This window comes from Pleurodeles waltl, chromosome 3_1, assembly GCF_031143425.1.
Source record: "Pleurodeles waltl isolate 20211129_DDA chromosome 3_1, aPleWal1.hap1.20221129, whole genome shotgun sequence".
Taxonomy (NCBI): Eukaryota; Metazoa; Chordata; class Amphibia; order Caudata; family Salamandridae; genus Pleurodeles; species Pleurodeles waltl.
Genome location: NC_090440.1, coordinates 879,051,788 through 879,063,884, shown reverse-complemented (window position 1 = coordinate 879,063,884; position 12,097 = coordinate 879,051,788). Strand labels below are relative to the sequence as shown.

The 12,097-nt window shown below is 43.4% G+C and overlaps 1 protein-coding gene across 2 annotated transcripts in view; it reads left to right on the top strand.

Moving 5' to 3' along the window:
• Nucleotides 1-12,097, top strand: part of OSCP1 (organic solute carrier partner 1) — a 131,025-nt gene that overhangs the window by 73,127 nt on the left and 45,801 nt on the right. The window lies entirely within an intron of this gene.

The following is a 12,097-nucleotide window of genomic DNA, read 5'->3' as shown; positions in this document are numbered from 1 at the left end:
CCAGGAAAAATCTGGCACACATAGGCCGCATGGACTTCTTGTAAACCTCGGAATAGGGACTAAAATGCACCATTAAAAGATTGTCCACAGTTCCAAAGTGTGCAAAGCACAGTGGGGTGCAAAGTTTGCACACAATAAATACCGAACACTACCCAGTCAGCATTTACTGGGGGAGCAATTTACAGGCCTTATACAGTCTGCTCACAGGTGAGCAGTGGTGACATGCTGTGAAGTGTTGAGTGTAGACTGTCTAAAATACTGTACTTTACTATGCAGTGTCTAATACACTGGAGATAAAACTTTAGTGAGATATTCTTGTAAAGTGGAGAGAGTTACCATGGAAAGGCTGGCGGCAGACATAGCTTCTGTAAGTGACTTTCAGGCTCAGTATCTAGATAGCAGAAGATTCGGGTACAGTGAAAATAAGGCATGCAGGATTCAAAATCTCAGATGGATGATAAACATGCAGCAATTCACAATATGCAGTTGGTAAAGGTCAAACAAAAAAGGGCATCATCTGTGGAAAAGTAACCTCCTGGGAAGAATTATTGTACTTATTAATCAACTAAGTAATTTCTTTTTTACGATTTCTCTTTTTTCACATTTGGCATACATCTTTTAGTCAGCACCACTGTTGTTGTGGGACATCATTCTCACCATGCAGCCTTTCACTTATGTAGGACGTCACAAGACTGACTGACTGCCTTCTCCTGCAGCAATGCACCTTAGAGAGCCTGTTGAAGCAAACTGCATTATAATAGAAACCTCACCTTTCTCTGAGACTTCTTCGTGCTTGGGCCACAGCAAGAGATTGTCATACCCAGGATCTGATCCTTTTTCATATATCTTCAAAAATAAATTGTGATGTGAATATTTACGTTCTCTTGTCTGCAGACGTTCTGTGTTTAAACACCTATAGTGCTGTGATGTACTTCATTGTGCGATAAGTTTGTGGACGTCAGTGAAATATTCACATGAAACACTTCACTAGTTTATTGAAAATGGAATGGAAATGGAAATAATAGAAGACGTGTAGCTGTTATTCCTCCACAGACTGAGTATGCGCATGCATATGTATTAGCAACACCTCACATTATCCATGTCCCCTTTATACATTGAAATGGAAGAGGATTTCATCAGAAAACCAATTGTGCTGATATTAGAGAAAGAGGATAATCGCTATTCCACTTATGTGAATTTACCTTTGTGATTTGCTACTCTCTGAATAAAAAAGCAAAACAAAGAACAACTCATCTTAGAGAGAAAAAAAACAATCCTGTCCACATCCTTGCCACCAGACCTTTACATTTAATGTCTGCAATACAGCGCTTCCTCCACAATTAAACACTTTCCCTGAAATCGCATCCGGTCTGTGCTCTGCCAATTCAAGTTTACTATCATAATTATAGGTAATACAATCCTTTCATGATCAAAAGAGGCATATATGAATTATTAATCTATTTTAACATTCAACGGATTGCAGAACTTCAGGATTGTTGCCGCCATCTGTTAATTATTACCCACCAAAGTTAAGTCTCTTGATCCAACAGTTATTACAAGCCAGTTACCAGCAGCCCCACCTGATGAAACTCCCTACCAGCTGGATCAAGAGGAGACCGCTTATTCTGTAATAGTTCCTATTGTTATTCAAATATACCCTTGGCTCAATTTGATCAAGGCCCTTATCCCTCTCTTTCCATCTGGTCCCGAAGTCCAACTCTGTCTCCTATACAGTTTGACATTGGCAACCAGATCCGAGCCCTCTGTTTCTTTGCTCTCTTCCTTTTACAATTGTAAAGAGTTTTTTCAAGGTTATACATACTCATTCTCCAGTATTGGATCTTTCATAGATTCACATGCTTATATCATTACCCGTTGTCGAAGTGGGAGTCCCACTGTAAACTAATAAAGCAGTATATATATCACTATCATAGGCTATAATGGCAATGAAAACATCAGTTTAATAGCCTATCCATGACATTTTCTAAAAAAGGCGACAACACCCTCTAGAACACTCCCAACAGAGGCTGAGATTTTTTACTGCAAGCTGCTCAGTTCTTCAGCTTTTACTTCTTTTTGGATCATCCAAGATTATATTTCCTGTTTAATTTCTCTAACCCTGGCACTAATATGTCAGAGTAGCAGAAAACAAGGTAAATTACTACATAAATATGTCTAACCTGCTCCTCAACACACGTTCTAAGAGATGTGGCTATTTGGACTACAGAATCTTAAATCTGTCACTAATGAGAACAGTGAGGATTCCTTCAACTCTCAGAAGAGGTCAATGTGCCAGGCTCCCCAGAAGGCACACAGAACAGCCATAAAAAGACTTATCATGAGTCTTTATAAGGCACTTCTCACAGAGAGAAAAAATTGAAAGATAAAAAAAATAGACCCTCAACTCCCTCTTCATCTCTGAAAAAACATCAGAGAGATCCTCTTAACCTTACAATGGAGCGTCTAAAAAAAAAATGCCTGTAAAATTATCATTAACAAGAATTACAATGTCATAATTAATGACCATGTTGACTATTATTACCTTGTCTATGATGGCCTCGTCTACAAAGGGCCTCACCTATGATGGCCTCATCTACGAAGGGCCTCATCTATGATGGCCTCATCTAAGACAGTCGTCTATGACAGTCATCTACAGTGGTCGTCTACGACGGTCATCTACATTGGTCATTACGACGGTCATCTACAGGGCTCGTCGACGACGGTCATCTACAGGGCTCGTCGACGACGGTCATCTACAGTGTTTGTCTACGATGGTCATCTACACTGGTCATCTACAGTGGTCGTCTACGACGGCTATCTACAGTGGTCGTCTACGACGGCTATCTACAGTGGTCGTCTACGACGTTCATCTACATTGGTCGTCTACGACGGCCATCTACATTGGTCGTCTACGACGGCCATCTACAGTGGTCGCCTACGACGGCCATCTACACCTACTTTAGTCGTCTGCGACGGCCGACAGCCTCTTCCATGACGGTTCTACGACTGCCATCTACAGTGGTCGTCTACAATGGGCATCTACAGTGGTCGCCTACGACGGCCATCTACACCTACGTTAGTCGTGTGCGACGGCCTCTTCCATGACGGTTCTATGACTGCCATCTACAGTGGCAGTCTACGACGGCGATCTACAGCGGTCGTCTACGACGGCCAACTACACCTACGTTAGTCGTCTGCGACGACCTCTTCCATGATGGTCGTCTACGATGGCCTCTTCCATGATGGTCGTCTACGACAGCCTCATCTGTGATGGTCATCTACAACGGTCATCCACAACAGCCTCATTTATGGTGATCATTTATGACAGCCTCATCTATAATGGTTGTCTATGATAGCCTCATCTATGATGGTCGTCTATGACGGCCTCATCTATGACGTCTACTAAAGCTTCATCTATGATGGCAGTATCATCTACGACGGTATTCTATGACGGCCTCATCTGTGATAGTCATCTATGACAGTCTTATCTGCGATGTTAGTCTGCGACAGCCTCATCTGACGGTTATCTACTACAACGGCCTTGCCTACAATGACCTAGTCTATGGATCCATATCTACGATGGCCTTGTCTCCGTAGGCTTTGTCGTGGACAGTCTTATGTATGACTGCATCCTCTACGAGGACCTTGTCTACCACAAACATTGTCTACATCAGCCTAGTCGTTTACATCCTCCTCGTCGAGCTTGATGACAATACAAATTAAAACAAAAACAATTGTCTACAAGAACAAAACAAAAATAATCTAGGATAATTTAGTGCCAAGCATTAAGGTACTAATATGAGCATGTCTACAACAGTCAATATATGGAGGAGCAGCATATGAAACAATTACACCACTCCACCTCCAACTGCAGAGCATGGGTCAGGTCCATGTAGCTGTAATACTGGACCTTCAGGGCATATTACACCCACAACTGGTGGATTTCCCAACCAGATGAATTTTGGTGGTTTCCATACCCTTCGGAGCAAGCGACCAAACACTTCCAGCTCTCTATAGCAAACAAGAAATTGGTTTGTTTTTTCTTCATGATTTTAAATAGAAAAACTGTCAAACTGATTCCAGTTGCTGATATATTCAGGAGGAATACAATAATGGAAAACCCGGTCATTCATAATCCTGTCTAACTAGCAAGGACACGTTCCTAGGTCCAATTCTATTGTACAAGCTGCCAATTCACTGGCAATACGGGGCAGGTATAGCCACCAGATGTGGTCAGACATGACAATATAAATAAAATGTTTGCCGGAAGATGAAAAAAAGGCTGCTGTAGGTGGGTGAGATGTCAACATAGATTGTGCTGTAGGTAAAGCTTCGATAGCTTCCCCAAAACTGGCAGGGTCAGTGGTCCTTGGATGCTAAGGTTCAAGGCCACAACATTTATAATTTGATGGACAGATATATCTAATATTTTAATGGTACCATGCTGATGCTCTGTTTGGCTAGCATGGTGACGACTCCTTGCAAGCAGTCATGGCTAACTTTTGACACTGCAAGATCTTTTGGGGCATTACAATTTCAAAAAAACAATCCTTAGAGGGACCCTAGAAAGACACTTATCCATTGATAAGTATCTGACTTATCAACCCTCTAAGTAGCCCTTAGGCTAGCTTACCTACAGTGCCAACGTTCTGGTGCTGATTACACCATCCAGTGGGAAAAACAGTTCCAAAAATGTTGTCATCTATGGCAGAAAATAGCATCAGACCAATAAGTCCTGGATCTCGTCACATAAAGATAGATGTTATAGTTCACCCAGATTCCCCCCACTACTCCACCAAAACCTCATCACCATCTCCTTCGGAAGGAGGTGTTAGCTAAGCTGACCAAAGGTTCTTTAGAGAAAGGCCCACATTCTGAGCAAGGAATATGCTTCTATTCTCGGTTTTGCCTCATAATCCAGAAAACAGAGGAGTGTCCATCCGCCTTAGACCTCAAACAAATTAACAAGTATTCCCGGAAACTGTCCTTTTATGTAGTCTCCATCAGCACAGGACTTATACTTTTGCTTCCCCACCCACTCATCCAAGTTCTTTCATTTGGCTTCAAATCAGCTTTTTCAGGAAGGGCTTCCCCAACTTCGACAACTCGTTGATAAAAGCACCAATGGCATTTCAAGGCCACAGAGGCTTGCCTCCATCTAAGAAGATACTGTGTGTTCTATTAGCTTTGGGGCAGCATCTAAATAGTAATCTACAAAACTGGAAACAGCTTTCAAGAAGGGGGGTTTGATCATTCGGCTTTAAGTATGATCTTCTTGTTCTTAAGCAAACCGGCTCTTCATCCCTTTGCGACAAACGAAACCTGCAAATGACGGTTCTATGCAAGTTGGCATCCACATCTAGGATCTTGGAGGAATGCCTTTCGACAGATGGTCCAGGATCTATACCCACCTTTTCCCCCAATACCTTAAATACCAAAGACTCTCACCAAGAGGAAAGCAAAGCAGTGTTGTCTTATCCTGATAGCCACGAGGTGGCTAGTGCAGCATTGCTTTGCTAAGCTTCTTCTGCTATTAGAATACAACCACATTCACCTACCAACATTCTGTAAACATTTGACAATAAACTAATGCCAGGCCCTTTATCTGGACCTGACTTCTCTCCTCTTATGTGCACAGCTCCTAAATTCCATCAGTTCAAAGATCTCAATATTCCTCGGGACTGCAGGTGTATTCTCTCCAAGTCAAAGTGGAAGCCACGATAAAGACATGTAAACGTTAGTGGAAATGTTTCTGCCTATGGCGCCATAAAATCAAACCTACATCCTCTACTAGCATAATCTGTCAAAACCTATTCTGTCTTCTCTCACTAGCTCAGTCACAGTTGGTACATGCTTCCGTTAAGGTACGGCTTACAGCAATATCAAGATATAGATGTTCACCATATTTTTCTCTGTCTATTCTTGCAGAATCATCAAACAGTTCATAAAAGATTTACTCCGTTTTTTCCTACAGTAAGGGCTCCTTCCTTGGACTGGCACCTGAACATACTTCTATTTCAACTCATGAAGAGTTCATTCGAACCCATTCACAGAGCATACCTCATATTTCTCATATGGAAGGTCGTCTTGTTGCTAGAGGTCACCCTGAAAAGTAGGGTAGAGGAGATACAGGCTTCCTCAACTCAAGAGCCTTCTTGCGTCTCACAGGCAATTTAGTACTTCTCTGAATCAATCCACAGATTTATTCCCATGTTTCCTTCAGATTTTGCCTCAATGAACCTTTAATATTTCAGACTTTTCTCCTGCATTCAACATCACCAGCTGAGAGGGTCCATTCATACTCTAGGTATCAAGTGATATCTAAAATTTCTACTTACATCGCAAACAACTCATGTGAACTGACCAACTGTTGGACTCAGACACACTCTTAAAGGTGCTCCAGTCACAATGGCAACCATTGCTGAATAGATTTCAACCGCAATCCAGTTATATCACTCAAAGACTAGCAATTCCCTCACTGAGAAAACTAGGGTGCATTCGACAGGGGCAGTTTCCACTTCTATTACTTTGCGTAAGTACCTCTGGAGAAGATATGGCGTGCTGCTGCTTGGAAAAGTGTGCATATAATTCATGCAGCATTATCACCTGGAATCGGCACAGCGCAGTCATACAGAGGTTGGATAGGTTTTACTAGACCAATTATTTCATTAAGGGGAGCCTCTTTTGGTTCCATGTGTTCATGTATTCATACCGATTTTAATGTATAATGTGTATATATATATATATATATATATATATATATATATATATATATATATATATATATATATATTATATTGCATATGAATGTTGTGTATATATTTTCTACCCACCTTCCGCTATTTGCGCTAATACTATGAGACATACAAATACAGTAATTGCTTGCTATTCTGATTCACATGCGACCCACCCTCCTCCGCAGAGAGGCTCCCCTTATTGCTCGGGATTATCTATTCCCACTTGTGCTTGAAAATCTGAGGTACTCAGCCTCTTTTGGGAGTATTCTAGAGGGTGCTGTCGCCTGATTGATTATGGTTCAAGTTTGGTCCTTTAAAAAAAAAAAAAAGAGGTAATGGATAGGCTAGTAAGTAAAGCTTTATTCGGTATGAAAAAATTCATCCATTAAAACAAATAATCACCAATACATTTGTTAATATAACAATAAAACCATATATAATAAAAACACCCATTAAAAATATAAACATATAAAACCTCATACATAAAAACAATAAGATAAAAGAATCCAATCTAAAAACTCTACATTTTTACGCCAAGTAATAGCTCCCTTCAGGAATGATCCCAGGCCCTTCCACACCAATACATCTGAGGCCATTTGCAACCACATAAAAGCAGGACGATATTGCACGAAACCCCTGGGCCTTAGGAGGGGTAATAGAAATCGAGTTCTGAACGGTGCATAAAAAACACAAAACAATGTAAAATGGGACAAGGTCTAATGGGACAAGGTCTGTTGGGACAACCCATCACAGGGGCAGGGTCTAATAGATTTTTCCCCATACTGACCTAGCGGGAAACGCAGATTACTTCTAATGATCCCCAAACGGAATCGAGTTATAAGAGACCTTTCCCTCACATCTTTTATCTCTAAGAGATAGCACTCAGGACCCACCCACATCTTTAGCATGATAAAATCCCTGATCGATTTTTTCGCTAGGACCTCCCCCTCCCTCTTGGTCTCCTGGATTCTCAGAAAGTTATCCTTAGCCCATTTCTTATCACCACTAGTCAGGCCCTCAGGATAATCAAACCATTCAGGCCGCCCCAGATCATGGGCCATCTTCCTTATGTGCGCCAGCCAGGGAATATTCTTTGCATTGTCGCAAGCCAAACAGTCCCTTAAGATATCCCTAATAAGAGTGGCATGTTCGTTACTCCAGATTGAGATCCATAACAGAAGGTGAGCCAACTGGATAGTGTCCTGCACAAACCCAAGCTCCAGTTCCAGATGAAGGCAAAAACCAGGGATATTTTGTCCAACTCCCAATAGCCTTCTAAAAAACCGATTTTCTTCCACCGTAAGGGCTCGGGTATCCATATACCCCCAAAGTGCCGCACCATACAGCAGGACAGGGAGGCATTTCCGCCTATAGATTTCAAGCAAAGGCTTGATAGGTTTACTACCTACCCTTACAGCAAAGTCAAAAGTCCCACCAACTGTTGCATGAAAAAGCACACCCCTTCTGGCAATACAGGGTTCCCAAGATCCTTTCTCATCAAAAATAACCCCTAAATATGGGAACTCATGGACCCTGCTAATAGTTTGATCCTCCACCCTTAGCTCCCCCACCCTGCTCAAGGGTCTTCCGCAAACCATAAAATGTGATTTCTTAAAATTGACCTCTAAACCCAAAGCTGACATAAAGGAGACATAGGCTCTAACTATTTCCCGGAGACCATTCATAGTGCGGGCCATGAGGACCGCGTCATCCGCGTACGTCAGCACAGGGATATCAATACCATTCACCTTTGGGACATCCCTACAATGTTCCATCAAAAAATCAGACAGTCCATTTGTATATAGAAGGAACAAAGTAGGAGCCAGAACACCCCCCTGGCGCACACCCCTTGAGAGCTTAAAGGCCTCTGAGCATTCCCCACCCTCACATTTGCAACCATAACAGAATGGAGATACCAGAGCAGCTCTACAATATTAGGATCCAACCCTAGCTGATTTAACCTCTCCCACAATATAGACCGGTTCACCTTATTAAAGGCACAACTAAGGTCCATAAAAGCAAGATAGAGGGTACCTTTCCTGGCCTGCGTGTATTTACCGATCATCATCAATAAGTTAAGACATTGTTCTCGCGTACCGAGGCCTTCCCTAAAACCATACTGGTCCCAGCTTAAAATATCATTTCCTATCATCCAGGCCTCCAGACGCCTTAAAATAATCTGTGCCAGAATCTTCGCAGAAGAGTCCAGGAGAGAAATAGGGCGATAAGACTTAGGATAATTTTGATCGCCCTTTTTAAACACTGGGACAATGCAGGCCAATCTCCAAGAGGCAGGAATGCCCACAGCAACTGCTGCATTGAGAACATTTAAGAGAATAGGTGCCCATAACTGGGGGTTAGATTTATACAAATCCATAGGGATCTAATCCGGGCCTGGAGCTTTATTACTAGCGCTACTCTGTATCGCATCCATAATCTCCTGGAGCGATAAACCTAATTGCTAGGTTAGGAGCCATGTCATACTCGTTATCCGGTTATTTCTTTGGGGAGTGCCCTCAAAAATTCTACAAAAGTGAGTTACCCAGGCATCCGGGGCGATGTTACAGCCAAGGCCCTCAGATGTTTCTGTTCCAAAGGAACCTCTATTTACCACCTTCCAAAACAAGCCAGGATCCTTCAGAGCTATAGCACGCTCTAACTCTTCCCAGGCTTTATCTTTGTTTTAGCTTGCTATCCCTCATGGCCCTTTTATACTTCATTCTGGCTTCTTTTACGACGACCCAATCTCTAGGATGTTTCTTAGTGGCCATCTTCAGGTTTGCCCTTGCATCATAGCAGGCCTTGTCAAACCAACCACATTTACGTTTACTGGGGTGGCTGCCTACTGAAAATAGACAGTCTCTCACTGCTGCATTTACTACTGTTATTGCATCCATAACAGTTTTAGGATTAGGAGCCTCTGTCAAGAGTGTTTCCATAAATAAGTGTAGATTTTCCCCCACCACCCTTCCTACAACTTTTTGGGAATCTACTTGTTTCCACCTAAGCCGCCTACCCTGGTCCTTTATCTCCACTGCTACAGGCCTACCTCGTCCTAATTTACGTAGGGCCCCAGGGAGTTTAAAGGAAACTATAAGGGGATTATGATCGCTGAAACACTCCCCTAGCACCTCACCCCCAATCACCAGATCTTTCATAGGTGGAGACACAAAAATATAGTCAATAGTGGTTCCAGACCCTCTTCCCACATAGGTTGGGAGTTGGTGAGTGCCTACTACTTCTATATCACAAAAATTCAGAAGGCCCATCTTCCTTAGTTCCTTAACTAGAACCCTGCCTCTGGAGTCCTGCAGACCATCTACTAAATAATCCTCGCAGTCACACATAAAGGGATTAACCACAGTACTAAGCCTTCCCAACTTAGCATTAAAATCTCCAGAGACGATACCACAGAATTCCAGCCCCACCTCCTCCATTCTATATTTCAGAACCTGAAGAACGGAGAACAGTGCCCCAATTTGGCACCCCACATCCCACACAGCATTATAAAAGTTTACCAGCAAAATATTAAAGTTATTGGAGAAAATTACCCATACCAGCAATATACCTTGGTGGTTGCAGTTAATTTGAAAAGCACCCACTATCTTAGAGAGGCGAATTAGGGTAACCAGGCCACCTTTTGAGCAGCCACCAAAAGACTGCACAGCTGGAATTGCAAATCTGTCATACCCACCCCACACAGACAACCCCTCCGACCAGGTTTCCTGAAGCATGATACCATCATAGTTAACTACACACCTAACCCACGCCTGATCAGATAACTTAGCATCATACCCCGCAATATTCCATGAAATAAGATTACACTGTGGAGGCACCTCTTCCCGCGTAGTCAGGGTCTCGGCGCATTGTCAGTCCACCCCTTCCAAACATAAATTACTGTTGGTGACAATTCTTCTGCTAGTTGCCTGCAGGCTATTCTGACCTAGGGGAGGATTCCTGCCAAAGCCAAGATAAACCCCAGCACTCAATCGCATGTGATCATAAAAATAACCCAGAGGGACCATACCTATTGTACCTGCTCTAAGAACAGCAGGACGATAAGTAGAAAGGAGCCTTTGAGTCAGGGCAGGATATCTAACATTTATAATAATACAATCTTCATTCCCCACCTTATTTTTGGGCCCCACCCAGCCAGTTCTTCTGGCAAAGAGAATATCCTTAAAATCCTTACATGAAAAATCACAGTTCTTACTCAACCAGTGTCCAACCTTATTTATGAGTTGGGCCGTAGACTCAGTTACCCCAGGAGCAAGAGCAGGTACATTCGTCAACACCACCACGTAGGGGGCACAAGCTGGGGGGAGATCCAAACAAGCCAATGGAGGCCTGGCCGTCGGCGGATTTAGATTATTGTTCCCAACCAGCTGTTGGCCGTCCCCCCAAACTGCCACAGATTCAGGATCAGGCTGCCTACTACAACTAAACCTATTGACAGTCCTGTCTGCCCTTAATAGAGAAGTCGGTGCAGCCAGAGCAATCTCAACGCGAGCACCCTGACCCCCAGAATTTACAGGATTAACCAATAGCTGAGATGGTTTTCCCAGAGGCCCCAACAACCCCGCAGCTTCTTCCGGCAGGAACAACTCCTCACTGGAATGGGATCGCCTGGTCGGGGCCACACATCCACCTACACAATGCCTCCCTTGGCTTCCTTGCATACATATCAGAGAAACTGCTTTTTCTATGGCCGATAATTTCGCCACAACGGGGGACAAAATCTCCTGGATCATTTCCTGAAATTTTGACAGTAAAATAGTTACATCACAACACAGATGCTGTCAAGGTGCAGGGTCACTGCTCGTACCCTTAGGGAGCTCCAAGAGAGGTGTTTTCGACTTGGGCTTCATTTTCTTTAAGACCTTTTTTTTCCTGGGGGGAGGGCTACATTTATCCACGGGGCAGGCCGGGGGAGAAGATAATAAGTCTTTTACTTCTTCTGGAGGGGCCTATGCCACCAGAACCCTCTATTGTCGCTGTTGACTCAGCCTGAACAGGCTCAGCAGCAGCCATGACAGCACCTTGGTCCCCCCCGGAAAAGCCACCTCCACATCCATGACCTCCCGAGGGCCACTGTCTGTTGGGGCCTGACGCCAGTCCTCCAGTTCCATGGATAACCTCCTCTCTGCCAAATTGATTTCCTTTGTTACAACCCCGACAGCTCTTGCGAGGAAGGAATCCAAGGTGGTCGTGCCACTTCCCTGTCTACTACCACCACCACTCCCCCCCCCCCCCCCACCCCCCAATGGACCAGTTAACGGACCTCTTTTCCTGCCCATTTTTACAGTAAAAAGGTTTCAACAGCAAAACAACAAGCAAAGCAAACTAATAAGTAAAAGTTA